Source organism: Halichoerus grypus, chromosome 14, assembly GCF_964656455.1.
Source record: "Halichoerus grypus chromosome 14, mHalGry1.hap1.1, whole genome shotgun sequence".
NCBI lineage: Eukaryota > Metazoa > Chordata > Mammalia > Carnivora > Phocidae > Halichoerus > Halichoerus grypus.
Window position 1 is genome coordinate 2,055,457 of NC_135725.1, and position 25,737 is coordinate 2,081,193.

Consider the following 25,737-nt stretch of genomic DNA (forward strand, 5'->3'; position numbering starts at 1 on the left):
TCTTTTAGAGACAGAGGCATTAATAGGTTCCTAGCCCATACTTTTTGGCACACAAGTTCCCATCCTGCCTTGGCCACCTCCCAGTGTACCAGACACAGCCTCAACACAACTCTTCCTCTAGAGATGGCGCACCTCTTCACAGAGTGGGCCCATGACACTGGGTCACAGGGCATGACAGCACTCACTGACTGGGCACACAGGCATGGCAGCCCCTCACCCCGGCTCTAGGCAAGGTGGTGGTACCTAATTGTCTCTTACTGGTACATGACTGGCTCCCAGGAGAGGACATGTGCCCCAGGGTGACAGACCCTATTTGTGAGCAGCCCTCTGCTGGAGATCATAGGCACACAGCCACTATCTGGGCACCTTCGCTGGATTCCTGCTGGCCACTCCTCCACAAACACTGCTGCCAATGTGCAACCTCCTTCACCAGGTCTGTGCTCATTCCCTTTGGCACACCAGACATCACAGATGGAGAGCAAGGTGTGCATCTCCTCCCAGGCTGTTCAGTCGTGAGTTCTAGAACATGGCATCTTGTGGAGTTTCCACCTTGCTCACTGGTCCCAGGTGGCCTGGCTTACAGGTGGCACAACGGTCTACTCAAAGACGTGCTCCTCAAGCTTTTAAACAAATAAGGTCCCCCAAATGGACAGAAACTTTGCCCTAAGCTCTAGTCTTGCTCATGTCCCAGCTCTTGGGACTCCAAAACTGCCATGCCAACTACCGGTTTCCCCCGAGGACTTCCTGTGAGTGCCGCAGGAAACCTCACCCCCAACACCAGGGAGGACATTATTCACATCTGTCACCAGATGATGTCACTGGAGGATGCTCCCCTCACCATTGCAATTTTTTTATTTTTTGGCTTTGATTTTGACTTTTTTGAACTGGTGATCTGGTTGAGGGCAGATTTTTTTTTTTTTTAAGATTTTATTTATTTATTTGACAGAGAGAGACACAGCGAGAGAGGGAACACAAGCAGGGGGAGTGGGAGAGGGAGAAGCAGGCTTCCTGCTGAGCAGGGAGCCCGATGTGGGGCTCGATCCCAGGACCCTGAGATCAGGACCTGAGCCGAAGGCAGACGCTTAAATACTGAGCCACCCAGGTGACGCGTGGGCAGATTGTATAATATGACCCTCTTATAATAGAAAGCCAAGGGGGAAACCCCACGAAATTGCTTGAAGGTCATGATTATATAGGTTTAATTGGTCCAGGTGGTGATGCCCAGGACCAGTTGCAAAGCTAAGGCCAATGGTGTTGCCTCACGTTTGTGTTATAATAGCTGGTCAATTTAAACAAATTCATCAAAACTTTTGCAGGAGATTGAAATTATAGCTCCAGGACCTAGTGGATCTCAGAGAGAGGAAAAGAGGTCTTCTGCCTAGCAGATGCCAGTCCCACTGGGAAATGGAATCAACGAAGGAGCCCGGCAATTTAGTGGTTGCTGTCGGCAGACGTGGGCCCAGCCCCCAGCCCACCACAGACGGAGGGGTGAATGGACTCAGGCTCCAAAGCAGTCACACTGTGCTTCTGGTCAGTATCCAGACTACTGGTCCCGAAGAGGCCCTCCCAGCTGGTCAAGTGTAAATGCTGTCCTTGTGGAGACTCTCTTATCTGCACAGCGTGGATGGCAGGGCTGCCAGCGGGTCCCTGGGGCCTAACCCGTCCTGGCAGATGTGCTGGGGCAGAAGCAGCCGGCTGCACAATGGTAGCACGGGTGGCTGAGCACCAGCTGCCGTAGGCCTGAAGGATGCTCCCCTGGTAGAAGGGCTTCGGCCACGGTGCCGCCCAGCATGGCTTCTGACCCAGAGCTCACCTCCCTCATATAATGGAGCCATGGAGGCTCGTCCTTATACCCTGCCTCCAATTATACCCCAGGCAGAATGTCCTTCCGCTGTGACCAAGTCAGCCCGTCTGGCTGGCAGCTGTGTGCTCTGATGATCTGCCATAGTTTAATGGGGCAGTCTTGGGATCCTGAAGCTGCCATCCACAAATGCCCTACAATTAGTCCATCAGTGTGTCCGGAATCTGTATGCACCATGGATAGAGTCTCCACAAAACTCGGTCATGGACACCTCGTGCTCCTTTGCAAGACGCACTCCCAACAGCCAGGTGGAACTCCCTGAGGTCCACTCACCTAGCCACAGAGCCCACACCACAGTGCCACCCTGACCTTAGCCCCTGGCAGGGAGACCAGGATTTAACACCAGCCAGCCACACCAGCCCTTCATGGGTCTCCTCCTGGGTGGGCCACCCACCGGGCTGGCCTCCACTACCCCAAGTACACCATTGCCTTGGACAACGTACCCCCAGCCTGAAAGAATGATGCGGACAACGTGCAGGAACCTCTTGGACATTGGGACTTTCCCTCCCAGGTGGCCTCTGCATGGGGGGACAGTGACTGTGGAGGCCGAGCTGTGCACGTGCCTCTTGCCGACCACCCTGACAACTGTACAGAGTACTATTTTTCTGGAGTAGCTAACTGCCTCGCACACCCTGCCCCTATCAAATGCTTGCAAAACTGGGCGTAAGTCCCCTGCCCACCGCCTCACACCACCAGGCAGTTTTCCACCTTTATGGCAGCCAAACAATGGATTCTAAACCACACCAACCACCAGAGGCATTTCTTGGGTCACCCCAGCTTGACCCGCCAGGACCCCATGGGGTAGGGCCCTTGCTGCCATCCTCACTGCCCCTACAACACGGCACATCCGTCACCCGCTCCCTTGTTCCCACCACGGCCTCCAGCTCTACCCCCTGGCTACTCACTGCCCCCAGGGGTCACGCCTCATGCAGACGCTATTGTGGATCTGACTCCCAGGCCAGGAGCAAGTCCACCAGAACTTGCCCACCCAGAAGCCATCGGCGGAAATGGCCCCTGCCATGGCAAATTGTGACCTTTACTGTTCCAGCCACTCTTTGCCCCCTGGGCGTCTCTCCACCGCAGCCAGCTGGTGCACTTACCAAAAGGACCGTCCTTATTCCCATCCTGTTGGGACTGGTCACCTCCACTTGCCCGGCAGGAATGGGATGCTAACAGCTTAGCCCAAAATCAAATATTAAAAAGCCACACAGCAATTCTCAGTTGCTCTCATCAACCGCATGCAGACACAGCACCACGCTCCGAGTCTGAATCAGCAGCAGCAGGGCCACTCACTAGATGGGTGGTGATGGGGAGTCCATGGCACTAGGTTCCTGAGGCAGAGGGGGCAGGGCCTGCTCATTACAGGGCACCTTTCCCTTCACTCATAACAACTCAGACAGTCCAAGTCAACCTCCAGAAGAGGCCTCAAGATATGGGGTCATGCAGCACATAACTGAAATACCCAACGATCTCCATCTCCCCGAGGTCTCAGGGCTCCCAACAGGCACCTGGGGGCAGCAGCAAGAACAGGACTGCAAACGGCAGCGAGCCTATTCATCCCAAGCTTTGTCATGATGGCCTTGGTTAAATGTGCATTTGGTGGCTTCAGAAATATGTCCTTTAACAGATTCGCTCCTCAAGCAATCACTACTGCTGATGGCCGGGCGACCCACCTCGACATCCGTGTTCTGAGTGAGAGCTCTTCCAGGTTCTGTAAAAAGGCAACATTGAGGGGCGCCTGGGTGGCACAGTCGGTTAAGCATCTGACTCTTGGCTTTGGCTCAGGTCATGATCTTAGGGTCATTGAGATGGAGCGCTGGGTGGGCTCTGTGCTCAGCAGGGAGTCTGCTTAAGTTTCTCCCTCCCTCCCCTCTGCCCCGCCCCCTCCCCCACACCCCCAAACACCTGGGCATGCTTTCTCTCTCTCTAAAAAAAAAAAAGAAAGAAAAAAGGCAACATTGAGAGTTGGCAGGTGGATCGCTTGCCCAAGCGGGAAGTGGGAACAACACAGAGCCCAGTGGGCTCCAAGCCTTACCCAGGACTTTGTAAAGATGCTTTAGGGCTTGGCTATAACTCAGCAACATATTCTGCTCTGAAAGTTCTCATTCTCTATCAGCTGAAGTTCCTACACAGGCAGTCCTTCTTTTCTGACAGTTTCACGCACCTCCTTCCTGACTATGGCTGCTGGGTCAACTAGACCCCTTCTGCCCTTGGGACGCTCAGCCTGTGCTTGGGCATCTTCCTCAGAGGCCAGGCCACCCTGGGTGCGGTGCTCCTGCCGGGCTGAGGCAGCGCGCCGTTCCCTCACCACTCACCGCCAGAGTCTTGTCAGCACTCATCCATCCCTGATGGATCCATCCCTGGAAGGACGTCCACTGGACCCCAAAATATTGGACAGGAACGTACATGTCCATGGGAGGAGGCAGGATGAGCCAACACAGAGTGAGTCTGGCCAACTGAAGTCCATCCACACGGCCGGTATGTCCTGCTGGGAAGTATGCATGAGGAGGAACCACCCGCGGCCCAACAGTTCAGCACGCTTAGGTTTTTGTAAAATAAATCCGATGTTATGTGTAGAAATGCAAGGAAACTGTGGCAAAACAATGTAAGCAGTTACCCCTGGGGTTGCCATTGGAGGGACAGGCATTAGGGGCCATGGATGTGGGGGAAGAGATGTTTTACTTTAATTTTATACCATTTTTAAAACTGTATGGGATTATTGCTGGTTTTGATTTTGTTTGTTCAGTGTATTTTCCTAATGGAACTAAGGACACAAACTTAAGATGTGGAGGAAGGGATTGTGCCCCTGTGTGTTGTGTGTCCTTACCCAGACCCTGGTTTTCAAGGCGTGTCCCCACATGGCGGAGCCTGCCGATCCACAGGGACCACGACCAGCGCCCCCGTGTCCAGGGTGGTGCAGGGCGCAGGCCCGCACCCAGAGTCTCAAGTTCAGGTTCTGTTGGGAGTAGTCCCCTTGGGGAAGTGATTTCCCATCCCCCAGCCTTCACCCCCAGCCCCAGCCCCAGCCCCAGCCCCAGGGTAAGTTATGGTAATTTTCTGACTCATGGTTATAACCTCTTAAGAAAAGAAACTTGGAGAAAAGGCACAGCGAAGTTGGGACTAGTGCAACCGTCCTGCCTGGAGCCATGAAACACTTGGGTGGTGCTGCAAAGTGGGCCTGGGCCAGTCTGTTTGCATTTCAAAGGCTTTTAGAGGTGATCTGTTGTAGTCACTGCGTTTCACTGATGCAAAAACTGAGGCTCCGAAAGCCAAGTGTCTCACCAAGGCCATACTCTGTCCTTAGGCAAGGCCGCTGGCTGGACAAAGACTGGGTGAGAGCCAACCCCCACCCCACCTAGGGAACAGTCCACAATCTCCAAAATGCATCTCCCTCTGGGAGCTACCTGTGCACCTGGGCAGCAATCAACTCTCCAGATGTTCTGGGTCTTCTGTCTCTTCTGCAGAGGTGGAGGGCGGGCAGAGGCCAAGACCTGTCAGCCGTCTCCACGGTGACTGGGGAAAAAGAGGAGGACATAAACATTTGCCCATGATTGTAGGAGGCTTGGCGTCCCTCCATGCGTCGCCAGGGAAATGTAGGAAGCCACTGTCCTGGGGCCTGAGCTGGCTCCCCTGCTTGGCTGCCCAGCGGTGAGGTCTGCTGGCAGCCTGAGGGCTCACCATTTGGGACTCCCATCTGGGGCAAAAGCAAACAGGTGACACTGATTTTACAATATGTCAAGAATGTCATCGTTTCGACCATGTAATGACTAGAAACATCACTGAGCTGCTTCACATCTGTTTTTTGTGTTGAGTGTTCGAAAGGCAGCGTGTGTAGGCACTCTCAGACTTGCCACGTGTGGGCGCCCAACGGCACGTGTGGCTCACGCACTGCGTCAGACAGAAATCCTCACGGCCTGTGTCAGGGGAGGAAACAGGCAGCAGGTCATGTCAAGACCGCTAGAATCCAGGGCTGTGTCTGCTGAGGGGCCTGGGCCTGACCTCTGCTCTGGCAGGAACAGAGATGAGAGTGGAGGTGAGGACCACCTAACTCACGGGCAGGGCTTGGCCAGGGCTCAGCCCCAAGCAGAGGTCCACGAGGGTCCTGGAGCTCTGGGCGCATCCCTCCCCGGGATGGCGCCCTCAGTCTCTGTTTTGATCCATTCTTTCCTACAACAATGCTTGAGTTTCTCCCCTCCCAAAACAAGCTTCCCCAGCACCCATATCCCCCCCTTCTCAGAGCTTCTCCTCCCGTGCAAACCTGCTGGGTCGTGTATACTGGCCCTCCTGGGCCTCCTGTTTCCCTCTCTCTCCACTTGTCCCTGCAAGGGCAGTGGGTCTCCTCAAACCCCAGAGCTCTTCAGTGGGACTCAGGGGCAAGAAAAAGAAGGGAGAGCTTTCAAGGATGGAAGCGTCGGTCGTGGCCGTTGGGGGACATGTGGGGTGCTGTGGGGCCTTGTATTGTCCTTGTAGGGTTGTTGTGGGGTTGTGAGGCCTGGGGGATCATTGTGGGGTGGTGCGTGGTGGTTTCAGGGTGGCATGGGGCAGTGTGGAGCTGGGGGTGGGGGGACTGAGCTAGCTTGTAGCCGGTGTATCTGTCCCCTAGGAGAGGAGTGGGGGGACTTGAGTATCCATCAGGCGGCTCCTTTGGCCCCAGGCAGGCTCTCTGATGCTGAATATGCTCAGGAAGAGACTCTGCACATGTCCTTCAAGGACATACAGCTTTGGGGACCATTTCTGACCAGAACTGGTGCCTTTTAGGAGTGGAAGCACTCTGGATTTGTGGATTTGTGGCCTGCTTCCCCCTTTACAGCAGGGGGCAGGCCGGCAGACGGGCCTGCAGAGCAGGAACCAGGTTTCCTGGGACTGTCCGGGAGATTGTCAGGACGGTTCATGTGGTACTTCGAGTGGTTCTAGGCAGCTCCCAAGGACGGTCCCACTCTGCTTCTCAGCCCCTCTATCTTTTCAAGGCTGCTCCTTTGGATATTTAAATCATTCCGTTCAGCACGGACTTTGGTGAAAATTTCTTTCTCCTTCTTTTTCTGAGTCAACCTCATGAGGCTGTCCCAAAACATTTCACTTGCAAATCAATTCAGCCAGAAACGAAACAAAGCAAAACTCTACATAGTTTGAAAGGGAGCATTTGATGCTCATTAAAATGTGGTTGTAATTAATGTCCTGCCCTGCTAATCGGCAAAGTGAGATAAGCCCGCAGACGTGCAGGTTTGCACTTGGGCCTCTGCTCTTCGCTGCCTCTCCTGGAACCTGCAGCTCGGGGCCCTGCTCAACCCGCTGTCCTATTCACAGGGGTTTTACACGCTACTGAAAACCCTGGGACTTGATCAATCCACCCAGATTCCAGAAAAGGGGGCTCAGATATTTGCATAAGCCTCGGCGCACCATGATCTGTATGCCAGGTGGGCATAGGGCAGCTGCTTTATGGAAAGCTCATTTTGTGGTCAAAATTTGCCCGTTATAATTCAGAGGGCACAGACGAGCAAGCAGCAGTGGAGGGTTCCATAGTAACTGAGGAAGGAGTGAGACTCGCAGCCCACGTCGGCTGCTGCACAGCACACACGGGCAGCAGGGGTGCATTTGGGGTGCAGAGGAGGTGCTCCTGTCCACTCTTTCCACTTAATTCGTTGGTGGCTGAGCCCTGCAGAATGGCACTCACGGGCGACGTGCGTGGTTGGCATGGGCTACACCTGGCAGCCTGTCTTAAGCCGCGATGTCGGCGCGCTCATCGGGTGGGCAGCCCTGCAGGGCCCCGGCAGCGGCCGAGAAGAGCCCACACTGAAGTGGAGCAGGGAGGGTGGTTCCGCACCACTCTAGGAAGCATCCTTTCCCGAGAAGATGGTATTAAGGGAGGTGGGTCTTGCGAAGTGCTAAAAAGGGGCTTGACTGGGTGGGTCCCTCTGCCTTTCTATAAGACTCTGGGCGGGGGAGAGGGACGCAGTTCCCAGCGGTCCCTCCTGGGCGCCTACGGTGTCGGCTTGGTCATGTCTTCAGACGGTGAGTCCTTCAGGGGGGCCCTGGAGGGTTGGCGGGCGAGTGGGGTCCAGCAGGTCTCAGCCATGTGGCTTGAGGGTTTGTGTTCACGGTGACATCTGTACTGAGACCCGGAAAGGGGGAGACGAACACCCCAAACAAGCCTCTGGAAGGCCGCCTGGAGGCGCTCAGGTGGTAGAAGGATGAAGGCGGTACAGTGCTCTTTCGACTCAGAAGTGTGCATGAGCTGCTTTGGCGGGATGCTTGGTGCTGCGGGGGTTCTGAGCAGGACGTCGCCTGGGCCTGGATTGTGCCCGCTTTTCTCCACCGGGTGAATTCCGTTTGGGCCTGACTCTTGTCAGTGGTGAGCCCCGCTCTGATGGACTCAGGGTGGGGGGGGAGGAGAGGTTAAAATTGAGGGCTGGGGGCTCCCCTGGGTCACACGGGAAAATGCTGATGTTCAGAAATTCCCTGATGCTTGGATTTCTCACATAAAACTTCCTTATCTTTTGGTTTTTGGCATCTTTTCCTACGTGTGTATTGTGGGTGCAAGCAGAGGCAGGGGACCCGGGTATGCTCATCTGATACCTGACAGGAATGTGAGATGTCCCTACAGGTCCCAGAGCAGCTGCTGGGGAGCTGTGTGGGGTGGCCGGCTGTGGCAGGACGGGCCTCTGGAGCCCCTGGCGTGGGAGCCGCAGGGGCTCACAAGTGGCTTCTGCCGAGGGCACCGGGCCAGGGGCAGCATCTCAGGAGAGACTGGGAGAATTTTTCAGAGGGGCCTGAGTCCTATGCCTGGAAGCAGATGCCTTGTCCTTGGGACGCTGCAGGCTGCTCACTGACCTGGACACGGGTGGGGCCAGACTAACGCCTCCTCTTTCCCTGCGGATCTGTCCCAGTGCCCCAAGGAGGTCGCAGACGCAGAAGGACCAAGTTCAGCAAAAGCCAGTACAAGGTGCTCATCGAGGCCTTTGAGAGGGACTCGTACCCTGATATTATCGCCAGAGAAGACCTGGCCAGACGAACCCAGATTCCTGAGCCCAGAATCCAGGTGACTATAGAGCTGCCCTCCCTCATGGGAGGGCAAGGTGGGGCCAGAGCCTGTTTTAACTCGGATTTAACCACCCGCTTTGCGTTAATCCTCTCAATACCCTGTGAGATGGGCGTTAATTATCCCCGTTCACTGGGCTGGGCAAATACAGATCGTGGTTTGGATCTGGCTGGGTTGTATCTGCCAAATATTTACCATGTTAGCAATTCGGACAAAATTTCAAATACACACTAATTCTTTTAAAAATAACCATAACAAACCCATTACACATTAACTGAAACTATTCATCAAGACAAGCAAATGTATTCTCACAGCCAGAAAATCTACTCTGAGAGAGGATGAGAGAGAGAAGGTGGGAAAAGCAGGGGTGCGGTCGCGCTCTGCGGGGGACTGCCCTCTGTGCTGCGGGCTTGGCGGCCTCTGGGGAATGGGGAGTGAATGTGGCAGAGGCAGATTACATCTGGGTTTTAACTTCACAGGGATCCCAAAAGGGTGTCAGGGATCCTGGGGTTCCAGGATCGTTGGATCCTCTGGGTCTCAGCATTTGGGACACTGGGTCCCACCTCCAGGAAGGCTGCTGTGATGAGCGTGGGTGCAGCCTGGGTTTGAGAGTGGAGCCCTGACAAAGGTTGTTTGGAAAGCCCCCCAGGTGATTCTGCTGTGTAGCCAGGATTGAAATGTCTGTCCCGGACTGGTGCTTTTCAATACGAGACCATCAGGGTCTCATCCCAAACTGTCTCAGGATGTCTGGGAGTGGCCCCCGGTGTGCAGAAGCATTTAAACCGCCAGGTGACTCCAGCATGCCGACCCCCGCCCCCTGCCTGCTCGTGGCCTGTCACCTCCGGAGAGCCTGCTGTCCACGGAGTCTGGGTTCAAGCTGGTCCTGGGAGTTCTGAAATCTCCCCAGGTGGTTCTTGGGGGCAGCCGAGTCAGAGTCACCCCACCGGGCTCCCGGGGCCCCCCACTTCTTACCTAGCCTCTTTGCGAGGTGCTTGATGAGGGTGGTGGCCCGGATCAGAGGCTACTGCCTGGGAATGAACATCCCTTGAGGGTTTGCTAATGTAAAAAAAAAATCTGCAGGATAATTAAACAAACCATAGCCCAGAGGGGAGATGGTTACCAGAAACACCCTACATGGGCTGATAAGCCCAGGTGGTGAGGGCCCTGAGGCTTCCTATTTTTAGAAATGTAACCTGAACCAAATTTTTCTAAATGAATTCCCATATCTGTCCTAGAAGCCCCCCTGCTGTTCCAAACCCTACAAAGAGAACCAGGACACAGAAAAGCTTAGTGAAAGGCCTAAGCCTGTGACATTTGATTTAGAGGCCTCTAAATGGTTTGATGTAGAGACCTTTTATCAGCCGGCCTGGAACCTCACTCACAGACGGGCAGGCAGCCCTTCAGGACTCGAGCACATTCCCAAGGGCTTGCCAGTCATGGTCTCCTCGAAGCCCAAACAACCCCACGTGCCAGGTGCGACCTGATGACCTTTCACAGATAGGAGAATTGGCCACAGAAGTTCAGTACTTGGGGTGGGGTGGGTGGGTTCTGGGTTCGAGCTCAAGAAGCTCCTGGAGCCAGGAAGAAAACCCTGACGTTGGTTCAGGCTGCCTTCCCCAGCTGCCAGTGTGAGTCCTTGGGGCCGAGAGTGTGGGCTGAAGGTCTGATGAGCATTTGCAGAGGCTCGGGGAGGAAGGCTAGCTTGGCTCTCACAGGCAGGACCAGCACCTGGGCCTAGCCCGGGGCCCAGGTGTGTGCGGGGAGGATACAGGGTTGGAGTTCTGGGAACGGCCCGCCTTTATCTTGCAGTTTGTCTGGATTTTTTTTTTTTTCCTAAGCAGAGAAAATGCTGGGAGTAGTTTGCCTCTTTGTGTCCCATTGTTCTGTGGGATCGTCAGGCCTTGCTTGGTGCCTGGGCCTATGTAAGGAGGTCACTGTTATGTTCTGGAAGAGCGAAGGGAGGCCTGGCTGAGCTCCACTGGGAGCCCATGGCGGGGGGGTGCCCCTGCAGGCCCTGGAACCACCTCTCAAGCTACACGGGGCGGGGGGCGGGGGGGGGGGAGATGCATGTGGACAGGGCGATTTTTGGCAGAAAGGGCTTTAATCAGAGAGGTGTCTGACTTATTCCCTGTTTGGTGGAAAAGAGACCACCCAGGCGGCTGGAGGGATGTGGCAGCGTGCAGGCCCATCACTGGGTTCAACGGAGCCTTGAAGGCAGGCGGGAAGCGGGGGGCTGCAGGTCCAGGCGCGCTCCGAGGGAGGCTGTGGGCACCAGGATGCCAGGGTGGTCGGCCAGAGGCGGCATCTTGTGTACTGGTCCGGGGAGCAGATTTGGCTGCTGGCTCTGAGCTGAGAGCAGGTGACGGGGTCCCGACTACCGAAGCTGCAGAGGCTGGGGGTCAGGGGGTCAGGGCTCCATGGCCGTAGGTGCTCTGGCCCATCTGTTTGCATGTTCAGCCCCTAACTGTTTTCCAGTACATTTAAAAAACATTTCATTATTTTGAATACCTGTTTAACGAATAATGAACGTACGTGTGAAAAAGAGGGCAAAGGTCCTCAGAGCTTTAAAAAATTCTATCTGAAGGTATTGGTTACCATCTCTTTGTGCAGAGAACATTTAGGATCAACTCTCTCAGCGACGTTCAAGTATATGAGACAGAATTATTAGCTATAGTCACCATGCTCTCCCTGAGAACGTGTGAATCTTGAGACTGGAAGTGTGTACCTTCAGCCCAGCACCCCGCATGTCCCCTACCTGTGGGGGAAGCCTACTTTGAAAAGTTATCAGATAATAGAGGATCAGCTGCGGTTGGCAGATAGAGAAGGTGCAGGAGCCAGAGTGCCAGTGTGGCCCGCTGGACTGGGGAGACCCCCGGGGCCCTGAGGCCTCCACCCAGCTGTCCCCGGGACGTCACCGGAGGCTCTGGGCTTGTCCCAAGAAAGAATGCAAGGCCGCACCAGACGCAGAGGCTGAGTGGTGCAAAAAGGAAAGTATGTATTAGAGCCAGCGCGGGTGAGCTCAAGGAGAGCCGCGCACTCGGTTTGGGTCTCTGTCTTTCATTGACAGTTGTTCACTAGGGAGTGGAATCTTTATTACGTGGGGAGGGGATTTTGGGGGGAGCAGGTTTTCGCGTCTTTTCTCCCTTACTGGGACGTGGTCTCCGGCCTTTGTCTGGGGCCGGTCTGGTTTGATCCAGCTTCCTGTGCCTGCCAGGATAGGTCCCTAACTCTCACCGGCTGAAGGGCTGTGACTCCCCCTTTGCTGACCTCTAGCCATCGTGTTAAAGCCGAGTAACTGCCTACTCTAACGTAACGGGAGAGCGCGGTGTTTCACCGCGAGTGTATGACAGTGTGTGCACACACACCCACGAACACGTGGGTACAAGGTGGGTGCTTCGGGGACATTTGCTGGGAAGGCAGGCTGGGCCAGGCCGTGAATGGTTTGGATCAGCCGAGCCAAGGATTTTGCTTTTATTCTAAACTCGAGAAGTTTTCATTTGATAACGGCTTAACCTCAGCTACTTGGTGATAATTATCGGACTGGGCTTCATTCGAAAGTGTCTCTTCTCTCTCTCTCCCCTTCTCGTGCCATCCTTGCCCCTCTAGGTCTGGTTTCAGAACCGGAGAGCCCGAATCCCAAAGCGCACCCAGAGGAGGCCAGGCGTGGAGGCAGACGCCCAGGTTCCAGGGCCCGTTCAGCATGGCAGCTGCGCCCCAGACTGCCCGTGTCAGCGAAACTTCATGGGGGCCCCGAGCCATGCTGGCCACTTCTCCGGGGAGTCAGGGGGTGCTTCTGCTCCAGCCCTTCCCTCCGGGCATGCTGATGTCCTGAACGCGAATGTGGCCTTGCCTGACCTGGAGACTCCAGTCAGCGCACTGGGCAAACCTTCCGGAGATTTCTATTACTCTCCCTTGACCTTCAGCTCTGAAGCTCCGTGTCCACTTCCACCTCCTCTACAGCCCCTCTTCCAGAAGGAAGCTGGCCGCAGTGGAGCTGAGCAGGGGGACCTAGGACAGCTCCTGTCCTACGGGGACTGCGCCCTGCCGGGGTGGGAGCAGCCTCCTCCCTCTGAACAGCTGTGGTGGGGCTGGCAGCCAGAGACAGCACCGCGGCAGCTGCTACCCCAGTGCCTGGGGGCCTGGGAGCAGCCACCGCTGCCCCCCCCACCCCAGGAGCCCTGGCCGCAGCCCTCACCAGCAGAGGAACTTGCGGGTATTGGGAGCAGTTTCCCCACCTCCCTTGGAGACAGGATGCTGGCGGGGGGCCCCGGAGTCCCGGAGCACCCCAGCCCTCGCCCCCACAGCTGTGGGGCAGCCCGTGAAGATTCTCCCAGAGCAAAACGTTGAAATGACTTAAGCAAGCTCGAGTGGATAGGAGAGAGAGTAAATCAGCTATGGTTCCTCTGTACACTTAAAACTACGCAAAATTAAAAAGGAGTGCAAAGGTTTGTGTCCTTTGCCACGGAGAGGCGCCCCAGACTGGCTCTCAGGGGGCGGGGTCTGTCATCAAGTGCAGAGGAATAGGCAGGTGGAGGACCCAAGGGGATTTCCTTACATGGGAGAAAAAGGGATTTTTTAAAAACCCATCTGCCCTGCCTTCTATTAATTGGTAAACGTGGAGCACTTACAATGTCCTATAAACTCTTAGAAGGGGCTTGGGGTCAGGGTGGGGGCTGCCTTGTAGACGTGCATCTGACAATAAAGCATGAGGACTCAGACTCTGGCTATTTCTACGCACCTGGAACAGATCGTCGCTCTTCTCTGTGTGCTCGGTGCTGCTTCCTTCCGCCTGGCCTTCACGGGTGGGGTCCCTCACCTGTTCTCCCCGCCTCTCCCCATGTCCAGCCAAGTGTGGCTTCTTTCTGGAGGCTGCAGACTGTGTGACACGAAAGGGATGGGTGTGAGTGGAGGGAGAAGCTGGGAGGGATTACACGCACCCTTCTCTCCAGTCCAGAGTGGAGCTGAGGCCCTCCCAACACCCACCTGTACCGAGAAGCAGGGGAGAGGGAGGGAGTGTGGGGAGTGAGCCAGAGCACATGATCACCACTGGCGGTGGTCTCTCAAGGTTGGGGAAATCACAAAGACCCCTCTCAGTCACAGGGAATCACTCCTTTGAGGTCACAGAGAAGTAAACATTAGCTTTACCCACCTTCCAGGCAGGGGCCAGGTGCAAGTCAGAGATGGACACTGGAGACCCATTGCCCTGCGGTCCTCGGGAATGCCAGGAGCCGAGCGCCTGCTGATGGTCACACACTTTACTTTCCGGGCTGCCTTGCCATTCTGGGAAATGAGAGGAAGGTGGACACATTCACAAACTGCCAGGACTTTCGTGAATGATGGTGCAGCGGTCTCTTGGTCACCAGGTCCACCTGCTTGTCCCCCTCTGTTGGCACCGTCCGTCTCGATCGAAGTCCACTCAGGTGTGTGGATCAGGACACGTCTTGCTAGCTACAGTCCCAGGGCTCCCCACCCACATTCTCCTGTCCCAGGTGACAGTGCCGCTGAAGGGGTGTGCAGGTAGGGCCCCAGGCTGCCAGGTGCGAAGCGGTCCTTGTCAGGGACCTGCCCCGTGTATCTGTTTATGAAGGCTGTTGTGGATTTCCCAGGGCCGGGGCCAGAAGCGACAGGAGCAGAGCTGCGTGGCAGGGGACCTGGCGGCTGTCCTGTTAAGATGCAACAGGGTGAGGGCTTGGCTGACTGCCGACCTGAGGGTGGGGTTCTCTCTGATTCCCCTTCTTTGTGTCTCTAAACACCTTACAAGGTGTGAGTCCACATTGGAAAGGATCAATAACTATCAGTGGCCCTTACTATGTGCCAGGTCAAGGTAGGGACTAGAGAGTGAGTGAGAGAGAGAAGATACCCGCCAACCATTTATTAAGCACCCAGGGTAATGCCGGGCCCAGGATCCGCCTGCGCTGAGACACTCAGTGAGCGATGTTCTTTCTCTGAAGTGAGACCCTGGCATCTCCAAGTTTCCTGTCGCTGCAAAGAATCCAAAGGAGCTGTCTCTTTCTCTGTCTTCTATCAGCAAGAAATTTGTCTTCACAGGATTTAGAGGACTGGTATTTGGTAGGAAATGCTCTGGGATATACAACGGGGAGCCAAGTTCACCGAGGTCCCAGGTCTTCTCGGGTCAGTGGCCGGCCTCCCTGTCCCCAGCTGCATGTGCCCATCCACCAGGCAGCTGACCAGAGAAAGTCTGAGGAGCAGGGGGAAGAGCCCGAGGTGGGATCGGGGTTCAGGTCCGCCCCCAACTCTTTCTAGGTGTAGGGTCTGGACAGTATTTCTTCTCTTACAACCTAGTTTCCTTAATTACAGGGCAGCACTGGAGTGCTCATTTGGGCTAAGACAACGGTTCAAGCATAAACCTAAACACATAAGAGAAAAGAGGTGGCTCTGCTATTAGTTGGGGAGAGAGAGTTACTGCCGACAAAACTCACCAGGCAAATGACAAACGGGGCAAAATGAGCTTTTATAATAGCAGAGAAACTAATAAATTAAGATAATGATGAATAGCACCTCTCAGGGACGCCTGGGTGGCTCAGTCAGTTAAACGTCTGCCTTCAACTGGGGTCATGATCTCAGGGTCCTGGGATCGAGCCCGGCATCAGGCTCCTGCTCAGCATAGAGTCTGTTTCTCCCCCTCCTTCTGCCCCTCCCCCGTTCATGCGCGTCTGGCAAATAAAATCTTAAAAAAAAAAAAAAAAAAGAATAACACCTCCCAAAATGAAAGTACAATGAAATGGGCAATAAACATTTTAAAAGTCATCATTCTAAAATTTAAAAAGCAAGGCAACTTAAAATAGTGCCATGCCATTTTTTTACCTATTATGTTGGATTGAAAATGAAAATATTCATCACACAGTGCAATATTTAAGGATATGCATAAGAGCTTTGTTTATAATAGTAAAAACTGGGAGAAATTTGCCAAATTTAAGGAATGTAGAATGGCTATAGGGATCTTCTAGAACATGAACTATTATGCACTCATTTCAAACAATGTCCTAAATGAATATTTAACGACACATAGTCTTGTTTCCAGCATCTGGGTGAGAACCATTCAGCTAATTAAATCTCTACCTTACAGGAAAGAAGCAGATAATTAGCCAGAGTCAACCTCCTTCCTTGTCCTTTTTATTAAATCTCTCCAGCTAATTATAAATGCCTTTGAAGGCACACCAGCACCGTTCAGATGAATCACTTGAAACTTCTGAAATGCTCCTGGTCCTGGTCCAGGTCTGGCCCATATTGGGGGTGGTCAAGCAGGAGTGGAGACCCAGGAGTAGAACCTGTCCATCCGAGCTCCGAGTGCCTGGGGCAGAGAGGGGCAAAGACATTTGCTAAGAAATGCTCTCTTTGGGTTCAGCGGGCCGAACATCAAGACCAAGGGAGTGTTCCCCGTTCAGGCCCTGCAAACGTGTCACAGTCCCCCGAACGCATTTCACTTCTGGGGGTCTCCCTTATCTGCGGCCTCACAGCAGTGAGCACTGCCTGGCAGTCCCTCTTCCTCTGCGTCGGACTTCAGGCTTGACCTCACAAGCCATGAGATGACCTGAACTGAAACCAAGAGTCAATGCTCAACCAACTGAGCCATCCACGCACCCCGATCAGTTATTACTCTCAATTTTTCCAGCTTCCATAGTTGATTTCTGTCTTCTGGTTTCCTATTGAGGACACATTTTATTTCTGAAAGATGGCAAGCGCAGTATCTCTGATCTCACGTGCTTCTCTTACAATGATTTTGACCCTGCGGTGGCTGAGCGTGTGTGGATGGACTGATGGGTCCAGCGTTCAGTCGACTGTAACACTGAGACGATGTTTGACTTTCGGTGACTCACTGGCCTGTGCTTTAGTTTCCTCACCTGAAACCCGAGGATAATGGTAAGGTTCTGTGGCACATCCCCCACCACGCACCTGGAGCGGTGCCCGCTGCACGGTAAGCACGCTGCGTTCACTGTCGGATGATGATTAAAGAACCTGTTGTCACTATTTTTGCCTCCTTCCTGACCCCTGTATGGTCAGAGTACAGGATCTTACCTCTCCTTGGTGAACACTCGTGCCGGAGGTTGGCTGCTGGGTTGTATTTATCCCTTGGTTCTCCCTTAAAGAACCAATTTTAGACTTTTTGGGGGCCCCTTTAGGTACATTTTGTTTCCTTTCTAATCCATTTCTGCTATTATTTTTATTATATTTTGCTTTCTGTTTTTTTTTTGGGAAGAATACATTCTTTTGTTGGATATTTACACCCATGTGGTGCTTTTAGTTTTTAGTTTGTGGCTCTAGCATACAATGGGATTCAGCATTAGTATTTCCCAACTTCTATCATGATTTCTTCTTTAATCCATGAGTTACTCAGAATTGTTGACTGATTAGTTTCTAAGCCTGTGGGCATTGTTTTCTTAATGCTATCTTCTTTTATTACTGTTTTCTCTTTTAATTGAGTTATGGTCAGAGAGTGTAGTCTAGATGGATACCAGTTCTTTGAAATTTGTTGAAACTAGCTGTATGGTCCAGGATATGGCCAGTGTCTGGGAAATAATGTGCATTTTCTTTTTTTTTTTTTTTTTTTTTAAAGATTTTATTTATTTGAGAGAGAGAATGAGACAGAGAGAGCATGAGAGGGTCAGAGGGGGAAGCAGACTCCCCGCCGAGCAGGGAGCCCGATGTGGGACTCGATCCCAGGACTCCAGGATCATGACCTGAGCTGAAGGCAGTCGCCTAACCAACTGAGCCACCCAGGCGCCCAATAATGTGCATTTTCTAACTTAAGGATGCAATGTTCTATATATGTGTATACAGAGATATTTACCAGTTTCTGTTATTTAATTGGTAAATCACTGACAAACATCTTACTATGATCACAGATTTTTTAAGTTTCTCCTTGGATTTCTATGAGTTTCTGCTTTATATTTTTTGAGATTTTATGTACTATTGTGCACATACCTTCTAAAATTGTTTTATTTTCCTGGTAATTTGGACTTTTACCTGTTCCCAATATTTTTGGCCTTAGAATCGCTATCGTGGCTGATTAAGAATGGTGGGGCCAGCTTTGTTGGGTGTGCTTGCCCACCCCTTCACTTTTTCTTCTCTCTGTGTGCTGCAGGCATTTCTCTAAACAACATACAACTCCACTTTGTGTCTTCAGGCCACCTAGTGACATATTTAGATTTGTTTCTGCTGTTGTATTTTGTGCTTCCGGCTGACTCTAACGTTCCCCCTCCTTCCCTTTTTCTGCCTTCCTTTCTATTGTCCAACTTTTCCTCAAAATTCCATCCTCCCTCCCCATGAATTCGGAAGTTACATACACAGAGAGTCCTTACTTTTCACAAACCTTAAAAGAGGATTCAGACGACAGAAGCTTTTCTGCAGGCTCTACTTTGTTCCAGTATGTGGATCATCTGCTCTTCTGCTCCTCTTCTCAGACCTCTTCACAGGAAGGCAATGTTCATCTGTTAAAACTTTTGCCCTTAAAGGGACATAAAATCTCCAAAGAAATATTGCAGGTTGTTCAAACTCAGGTTCCATACTTAGGGCCCCTGATCTCAGAACCAGGACTAGATTTGGATCCAGGGAGACTTCAAGGCATCCCGAACATCCCTAAACCTAAAACTAAGCACCAATGACGAGGTTTTCTTGGACTAGCTGACTACTGTCGAAATTGGATCCCAAACTCTCTCTTACGGCTCAACCTCTATATGCTTTACTGAAAATCAACAAACCTGACCCTATTATTTGGAAAGATCAGGATGACAGAGCTTTTGGGACTTTAAGGAAAGCCTAATAAGGCCCCTGCCTTTGGACATCTCAACTATCAACTTCCCTTTCTCCTCTTTGTCTGTGAGAGGGAAGGGAATGCCCTCGGAGCGCTCACCCCACCGGGGACCATCATCAGCCAGTAGGGCATTACAGCCAACAACCAGACCCTGAATATGGCTCAGGTATATCCCCCTTGCCTCACAGCCATTCCTGCCCCTGCCCTCTTAGTTAAGGCCCCTGCAGAAACAGTCACGGGCTCCCCTCTAACCATCCTCGTATTTTGGCCAAAGGGAAAACCGCAGACATTTATACAGATGGCTGGTGCATCTTCCAGGAGCTCATGACTTTGGAATATTACGGAACAGCGAGGTTTACCTCCGACGAAGATAAAATGAAAATGGCTCCTGCGTTCAACATTCATTACATGTCACACTGCTGTGGCTGCTCAGGCCATGACCAAGTTTCCTGGGTATTCCAGATGCGGCTCCCTGGAGGCCAAAGGAAATCACCTCACTGACATTTCTGCCCCAAATGCTGCTCTCAAGGAGGCCAATAGCCAGACCTCTGTCAGGTCCAAAGGGATGTTCTCCCAAATGATATTTGGAAAAATTGACCAGAGACCCCAAAAATTGGCCCCTGAAAAGGAAAAACAGTATTGGAAATCTAATAATTGTTGGTTTGACAAAAAGAGAGAACTCTGGTTTGGACCAAATAACAATCTGCCCACCGAAGTTCCAGAATTCCCAGTCCTTACCACTGTACTTGCTTTAAACCATTAGTCTCCTGACAGAGTGACAGCATTCACGAACCAATACTGGTGGGGGAAAGGTAACAGGGCCACAGAAAGTGCTTACCTTGCTTGTCCCACCTGTTCAAAGCATAGTCCGGGGAAAACTGCACGGCTCCCAGACTCTGGACTGCCCGCAGGGCCACTCCAGTTTGGCAAATGGATCTCCTGCAGCTTCCCTATCTCGGGGATAGAAACACATTTTAGTCGTGGTCTGTATGTTTGTCATTGGACCGAAGCTTTCCCTTGTAGACAGGCCACTGCTTCTTCTGTGGCTAAAATTCTGTGAGAAAGAGAATCCCTACCTGGGGACCCCTCTCCAACTTCACAGCGATCGGGGAACCCGTTTCACCGGTCAGGTGCTTCGACAAATCTGCACTGTTGGGCGGGTGTTAACAACACTTGCACGGTGCACACCATCCTCAGTCCTCAGAGTTAGTCACGCTCGCCGACGGCATCACGACGTCTCAATTGGCAACATCTGTGGAGATTGTTTGCACACCTTGGCCGAAAGCACTGCTGTGGATCCTTCTAAATCTCAGATCCACTCTCTTTGGAACTCCTCAACTCTCACCCCCCCCCAGAGAGTCCCAGGACATCTGGCCCGTGTGGCCCCTGCCTCCTCTGACCCACAGCTGAAAAAGGGAGATCCAGTTCGGTGGTCTCAAGGCCTAGCTGCTTCTATTAAAAATAACCATGGTTTGGCGGAGCGATCTTTCCACAGTGCGCTCCCAGGGGGACAATGACCTGCATCACCCCTTGCAACCTGGAGATTTCGTCTATTGGAAAATATGCCTCCAGAAGGACTCTCTTCAACCTCGCTGGAAAGTGCCGCCGAACTCCAGGGAATACGCTCTCAGATTCACGTAAGACATGCAAAGAAAGCACCAAACCCTGATGGGCCCTGCACGCCATCTGGTGACCCCAAAGTACAGATTTCCCAGAACTGAAGCAGACTGACATCTGACCATACAGCTTTCCCGCGATGTCCCCGCTCTTTGCACTTTTTTCCCCTATTTGTGTTGGTCTCTGTCTTTAATGTTACAGCCTTCTTTCAAATACTTGGTGAACCTCAATCATTCATTCAAGTTTAAGACTGAGGCAGTGAACATGTGACTGGAAGCCTGGGTAGGGGCTGGTGTGTGTGGGCTTCTGTGCTTCGGGTGCAGATGGACGCACACTGCCCATGTCTAAGTATTCTTCCTCTTCTGCTGGTCATTTTCCTGGAAAGTCTTCTGTGTCTCTGACCTTCAAAGCAAGTTTCAGTAGCGATATGGGAGGAACGTGAGAGATGCAGCACATGTGGGCTGGGGGGACACCCGCCTGGGGACAGGTAAGGGCCTGCTGTCAGTCACGTGGTGCAGCTGCAGGGGAGCAAAACTGCCACCCCAAAATGTGCCTCTCCGGCATGTGGGTGTTCTGGGCTGCTTATTTTTAAGAAACAGAAGGCCTGGGAAGAAATTTGGCCTCCCCTCTGCGTAAAGAATGTAGGTAGAGAACCTGCTCTGGGAGGCAGCTGTGGCCATCGGTACCCCAGTGGAGCATGAACTGGCTGTGCTGGACAGGGAGGCACCCCGCGAGGTCTGCTTGTTAAAGTTCCTCCGTGTCTCATGGTGTCTAAGTCAAACAGTATCAAACATTTACTCCTTTCATCTTCCTGTGAATTGTCTTCCTTCCCCTTGAAGGACCTAACACCAGTTATTGCTAGGTCCCTTAAATGGGAAAAGACACATAAATGGGGAATAGGAAATCATCTAATGGAGAGCTTTCACTTGAAGATCTAATTTGAATTAATTCACATTTGAAGAGAAAGAAAATTATTAAGATTCTCTTGCTTTCCTACACTCAGTCTGGCATCTGTTAGCTCATGACAGAAACACATACATGTCAGTTGAAGAAAGTAATTGTACTTCTTTTTCTCCATTTCCCAAGCAGAATGCAAATGCTCTGTAAGATACTATGAAAACAGAGCTGTGGGGCAGGAGGACACACACTCCGGGATCTCTTTTTTTTTTTTTTTAAAGATTTTATTTATTTATTTATTTGAGAGAGAGAATGAGAGACAGAGAGCACAAGAGGGAAGAGGGTCAGAGGGAGAAGCAGACCCCCCGCTGAGCAGGGAGCCCGATGTGGGACTCGATCCCGGGACTCCAGGATCATGACCTGAGCCGAAGGCAGTCGCTTAACCAACTGAGCCACCCAGGTGCCCCGGGATCTCTTAATGCATGGCCACCGTCCCCAAATCCTGGAGGTAACCAGCGCCACTGGGCACTTTTCATGCAGCATCCTTCAAGGACATCCAATGTTCCCCAACCTGGTGTCTCCCTCTTCACAGCTAGCTGTCTAGACCATCTCCTTCTGGAAACGGATTCTGAGTGAGAATTGCCTGCAGGGGCTTCTCAGGGAGTTCTCACGGGAGCCACACGTGGGAGGGAAGCTGGACCGGCTGGAGGAGAAGGCAGTTGCTATAGAGGCTTCATCTGGTCCCTTGGAGAGGTCTGAGGCTGGCGTGGTGCCCCAGAACCGCCCCTTTGCACCCCACATCTGACAGTCATCAGAGTCAGGCTGCCTCCAGGGAAGGGACAGAAGTTGGCAGAGGGCAGTTCCTGCGGAGGGCTCTGCTCCGCTCTGAGCCATCGGCAGACAGCACACCTGGCAGCTGGGGGAGAAGAAGCCGGTCCTGTGGGGTGGGGATGGGGCGCTGGCCGTGCACCTGCGATGGGCCAGCCCTCAGAGACCTGCAAACACCCGACTCTCCCAGGAGGCTGGTGCTGTTCTGTGTTGATGGTTCACGGTCACATTTACAATCTCATATCCTTTATCTATTTACTATGCAATTAAACCTAAGTGCTGGGACTGTCTCCATCGGCTGTTCCACCTGGGCTCGTGTGTCCACGTCGGTGGAAGCCTCACCGCCCCACAAGGACACCCCACCATCAGCCGTTCTGGAGAGCATGTTGCGAGCCACTCCGGGCTTACTACCGCCTGTGGCACCTCGCTCTGTGACCTGAGGAAGCGGGTCCTTCTCTCTTGCCCGAACCCTGACTTCGCTTGTACACACCTTCGGAATTGAGAGGCGCAAATGGACAGACGGACTTGCAGAAACCACTTGTTTGAAGCTGGTGCCCTCCGCCCCTGCCAACAAACTGCGTGCATCAGTTTATGCAGATACTTTGGCCTCACTATACATGAGGACAGAATAATGGACTCTCATTTAAAGCCACTATTTCATTTGTTGAGGACTGTTTGTGAGTGCATGTATTAGTCTGCTCGGGCTGTGTGGCAAAGGACCACAGACACAAAGGGCCACGTCTGGAAGCCTGAGACCCGGGTGTGGGCAGGCCTGTTTTCTCCTGAGGCCTCTCTCCTGGGCTTACAGATGGCCGCCTCCTCCCCGAGTCCCTCTGTGTGCATCTGTGTCCTCATCTCTTCTTATTAGGACACCAGTCACGCTGGATTAGGGTCCCCTTGTGACCTCATGTCAGCCCACACCAGTGTGGCACCCATTGTATTTCTCAGTGTAGGACCCACACTCCAAAGATTTGCTTTCAGACCTGTGTTCAGAATGTTTTTTTCCCTTAAAAAGACTAGCATAGTGTCCCTTATGGGTAGTGTGGATGTTGTGACTATCGTTATATGTATTCATTGTGCCTAAAGTTCAATTTTTGGCCCATGTTTCGCACACCAAGAGTCATCAGAATCACCCAGAGGGCTGTGTTAAAACAGATCACTGGGTTCCACCCCCAGAGTGTCTGACCCGGGGGGTCTCGTGGGGCCTGAGGTTTTGCATTTCTGACAAGTCCCCCAAGCCCCCCGGGGGTGCTCACCCACCTAGTCCAGACATGGCCCACCAGGTGGCACCGTGGGAGCGCCCCGGGACAGGGCATCACACCCTGCTGGTGCTCTGGGGGGAGGAGGGAGTGATAGGCACCTGGGCACTAGGGACCCTCCCCACAGCCTGTGGATCTCCTCACCCCTTGGGAGGACCTTTACCCTAAATTGTTGTGACCCAGCTTAGCTGTGGCATTTCAGATCTCAAAAGTAACAAAATTTTAGGGACACCTGGGTGGCTCAGTCGTTAAGCATCTGCCTTCAGCTCAGGTCATGATCCCAGGGTCCTGGGATCAAGCCCCGCATCGGGCTCCCTGCTCGGCGGGAAGCCTGCTTCTCCCTCTCCTACTCCCCCTGCTTGTGTTCCCTCTCTCGCTGTGTCTCTCTCTGTCAAATAAATAAATAAAATCTTAAAAAAAAAAAGGTAATACAATTTTAAATGACACAGACTGGTAACGAATAAAGCAGGGAGGAACTGTAAGTCTTTTTTCATATAGGACTTTTTGCGCCAGTGCAATCAGCAGACGCAAAATAGAGCTGAGAAGGACAACGGGTCTTCCTTCTGCTTTGACTTTTTTTGTTCTTACATTTTGTTTGTCAGAGTCAATAGGATCCACTTACCAGTGAAATTAATTTCCTAACCATCTGCTACCCTTCAACCTAACTCACGATGCAACATGAACTATTCCTGTTTAAACTGTGCTTGCCACTGACAGCAAGATAATCGTAAGGGTTTGTACGACTCAGATGGCTGATCAGAGAAAGTGATTAGTGTTTGGGGCGAAGGGAAGCTAGTTAAATATGCAACTAATTATGTGTATATAAGAGAAAAGTAATGTCGTGAAATTATAATTTTGAGTGGTACAAGTCAGTGTGATGATTGAAAGGAGAAGTCATGAATAAATAAAATTTTTTTATAGAAAAAAATAATCTCACTTTATTAATAGATGTGTTTCTCAGTGTATTAAATAAAATATTTATTAAGTATACGGGGATTCCAAGATCAGAAAGTTTGTGCTCAACCTGGTTACGTGCAAACCCTGTGGCTTTGTGTCCAAGGATCTGAAATGTTCAGGGCAAGCTATATAATTACACTGTGAATTAGGTCTATGATTTCTAGCAGTTTTCCAAGGGATGTGAGAAAGCAATTAACAAGAATGCACTGTTGTGGAGGGAAAAAACCCAAGCTGTATTAGAGGGAATAAAGGACATGCAAGAAATGTCAAGTTATTTTAGCACAAGCAGATTTCTGAACACTTGATTAACGGAGTGTGTCTGTCAGAAATCTTTTTTCTTTTTCTATATGTTTCATTGTAGTTCAAATTAGCAAAGAATATTGCCTTTTATCAAGGCCAAGATTTGCATGTTGCAAAGAAGAAGAAAAATAATGAAGAAGCAGATCATCTTTCAAGATGACTCTTGGCGCACTTAGAGCCTGAAGAAGCAGGAGGTAAGTTAGCGTGCGCACACTAAGTGCCCCGGGGCCCGGCCCTCAGCTCCGACGTGTGCATGTTTGCGGTCTCTGTTCGGGGGGCACAGAGGGATTGAAGGATAAGACGGTAAAATCTGCTGGGAGGAACAACGTGAGATCCTTAATCACAGGTTAATTCAAAGTGAATTTTAAATGGAATCCTACATTTTAATCATCACATCTGGGGTGTATGCATTGTCCATTCTTCTTTCTCAGAGAGGAATACCTGTGCTCATATGGTATGTCAGTCAGCTCGGCGGTCACAGCAAACACTAAGGCTGCAAGTCCGAGATCAGCGTGTCAGCACGGTTGGTTCTTTCTGAGGCCTCTCTCCTGGCCGGTAGACCCCGTCTTCCCCCTGTGTCCTCTCGTGGTCATCCCTCTGGGCGTGTCTGCGTCCTCATCTTTGTTTATAAGGACACAAGTCAGGCTGGATCAGAGGCCACCCTAATAACCTCATTTCACTTTCAAATGTAGAGGTCCTCTGCACGTGCACAGTCCCATTCTGAGGCCCTGGCTGTTAGAACACTACCATACGAATTTGGGGGCCCAGAGGGCAGAGTGTTACGGCAGCCACGGCAGTCGAAAACACACGGCTTCCGGACCCAAGTAACCTGGAGAAGCCTTTGTCAGGAATGAGTCTGGGGCTCAGCAATTGTACCAGGAGTGTCTGCCTCCGAAGGGGACAGATTCCACCGGTTACTAAGCACTCGTGTGGGGTGCCTTGGCTAATGAGGGTAATGGGAGTCTGGTGGGAGACGTTCTACTTCCAACGAACAAGATGTTGATAAATGTAACATGCTTAGCAAGAACTCGGTCACCTATGTTGACGGAGCACTAATGCCTCTCGTTGAAAAGCAGAAGGCATCCGGAGAGTGCTCTCGCACATGGCGCACGCAGAACTGTGTCTAACTGGCTACCACTCCATCGAGCCCCCCGCCTGCCTCATGCTTCCCGACTGAGCATTTCAGACAGAGCAGGCATGGACGGCCCAG

The 25,737-nt window shown here is 52.2% G+C and overlaps 1 long non-coding RNA gene across 1 annotated transcript in view; it reads right to left on the reverse strand.

Moving 5' to 3' along the window:
- Nucleotides 1-18,226: 18,226 nt before the first annotated feature.
- LOC118519977 (uncharacterized) overlaps nt 18,227-25,737 on the reverse strand; it is a 66,967-nt gene continuing 59,456 nt past the window's right edge. The window contains exons 5-6 of the long non-coding RNA XR_013443678.1: nt 19,508-19,619; nt 18,227-18,323 (exon numbers count right to left, since the gene is read on the reverse strand). This is a non-coding gene — a long non-coding RNA (uncharacterized LOC118519977). The remainder of the gene's footprint in view (nt 18,324-19,507; nt 19,620-25,737) is intronic.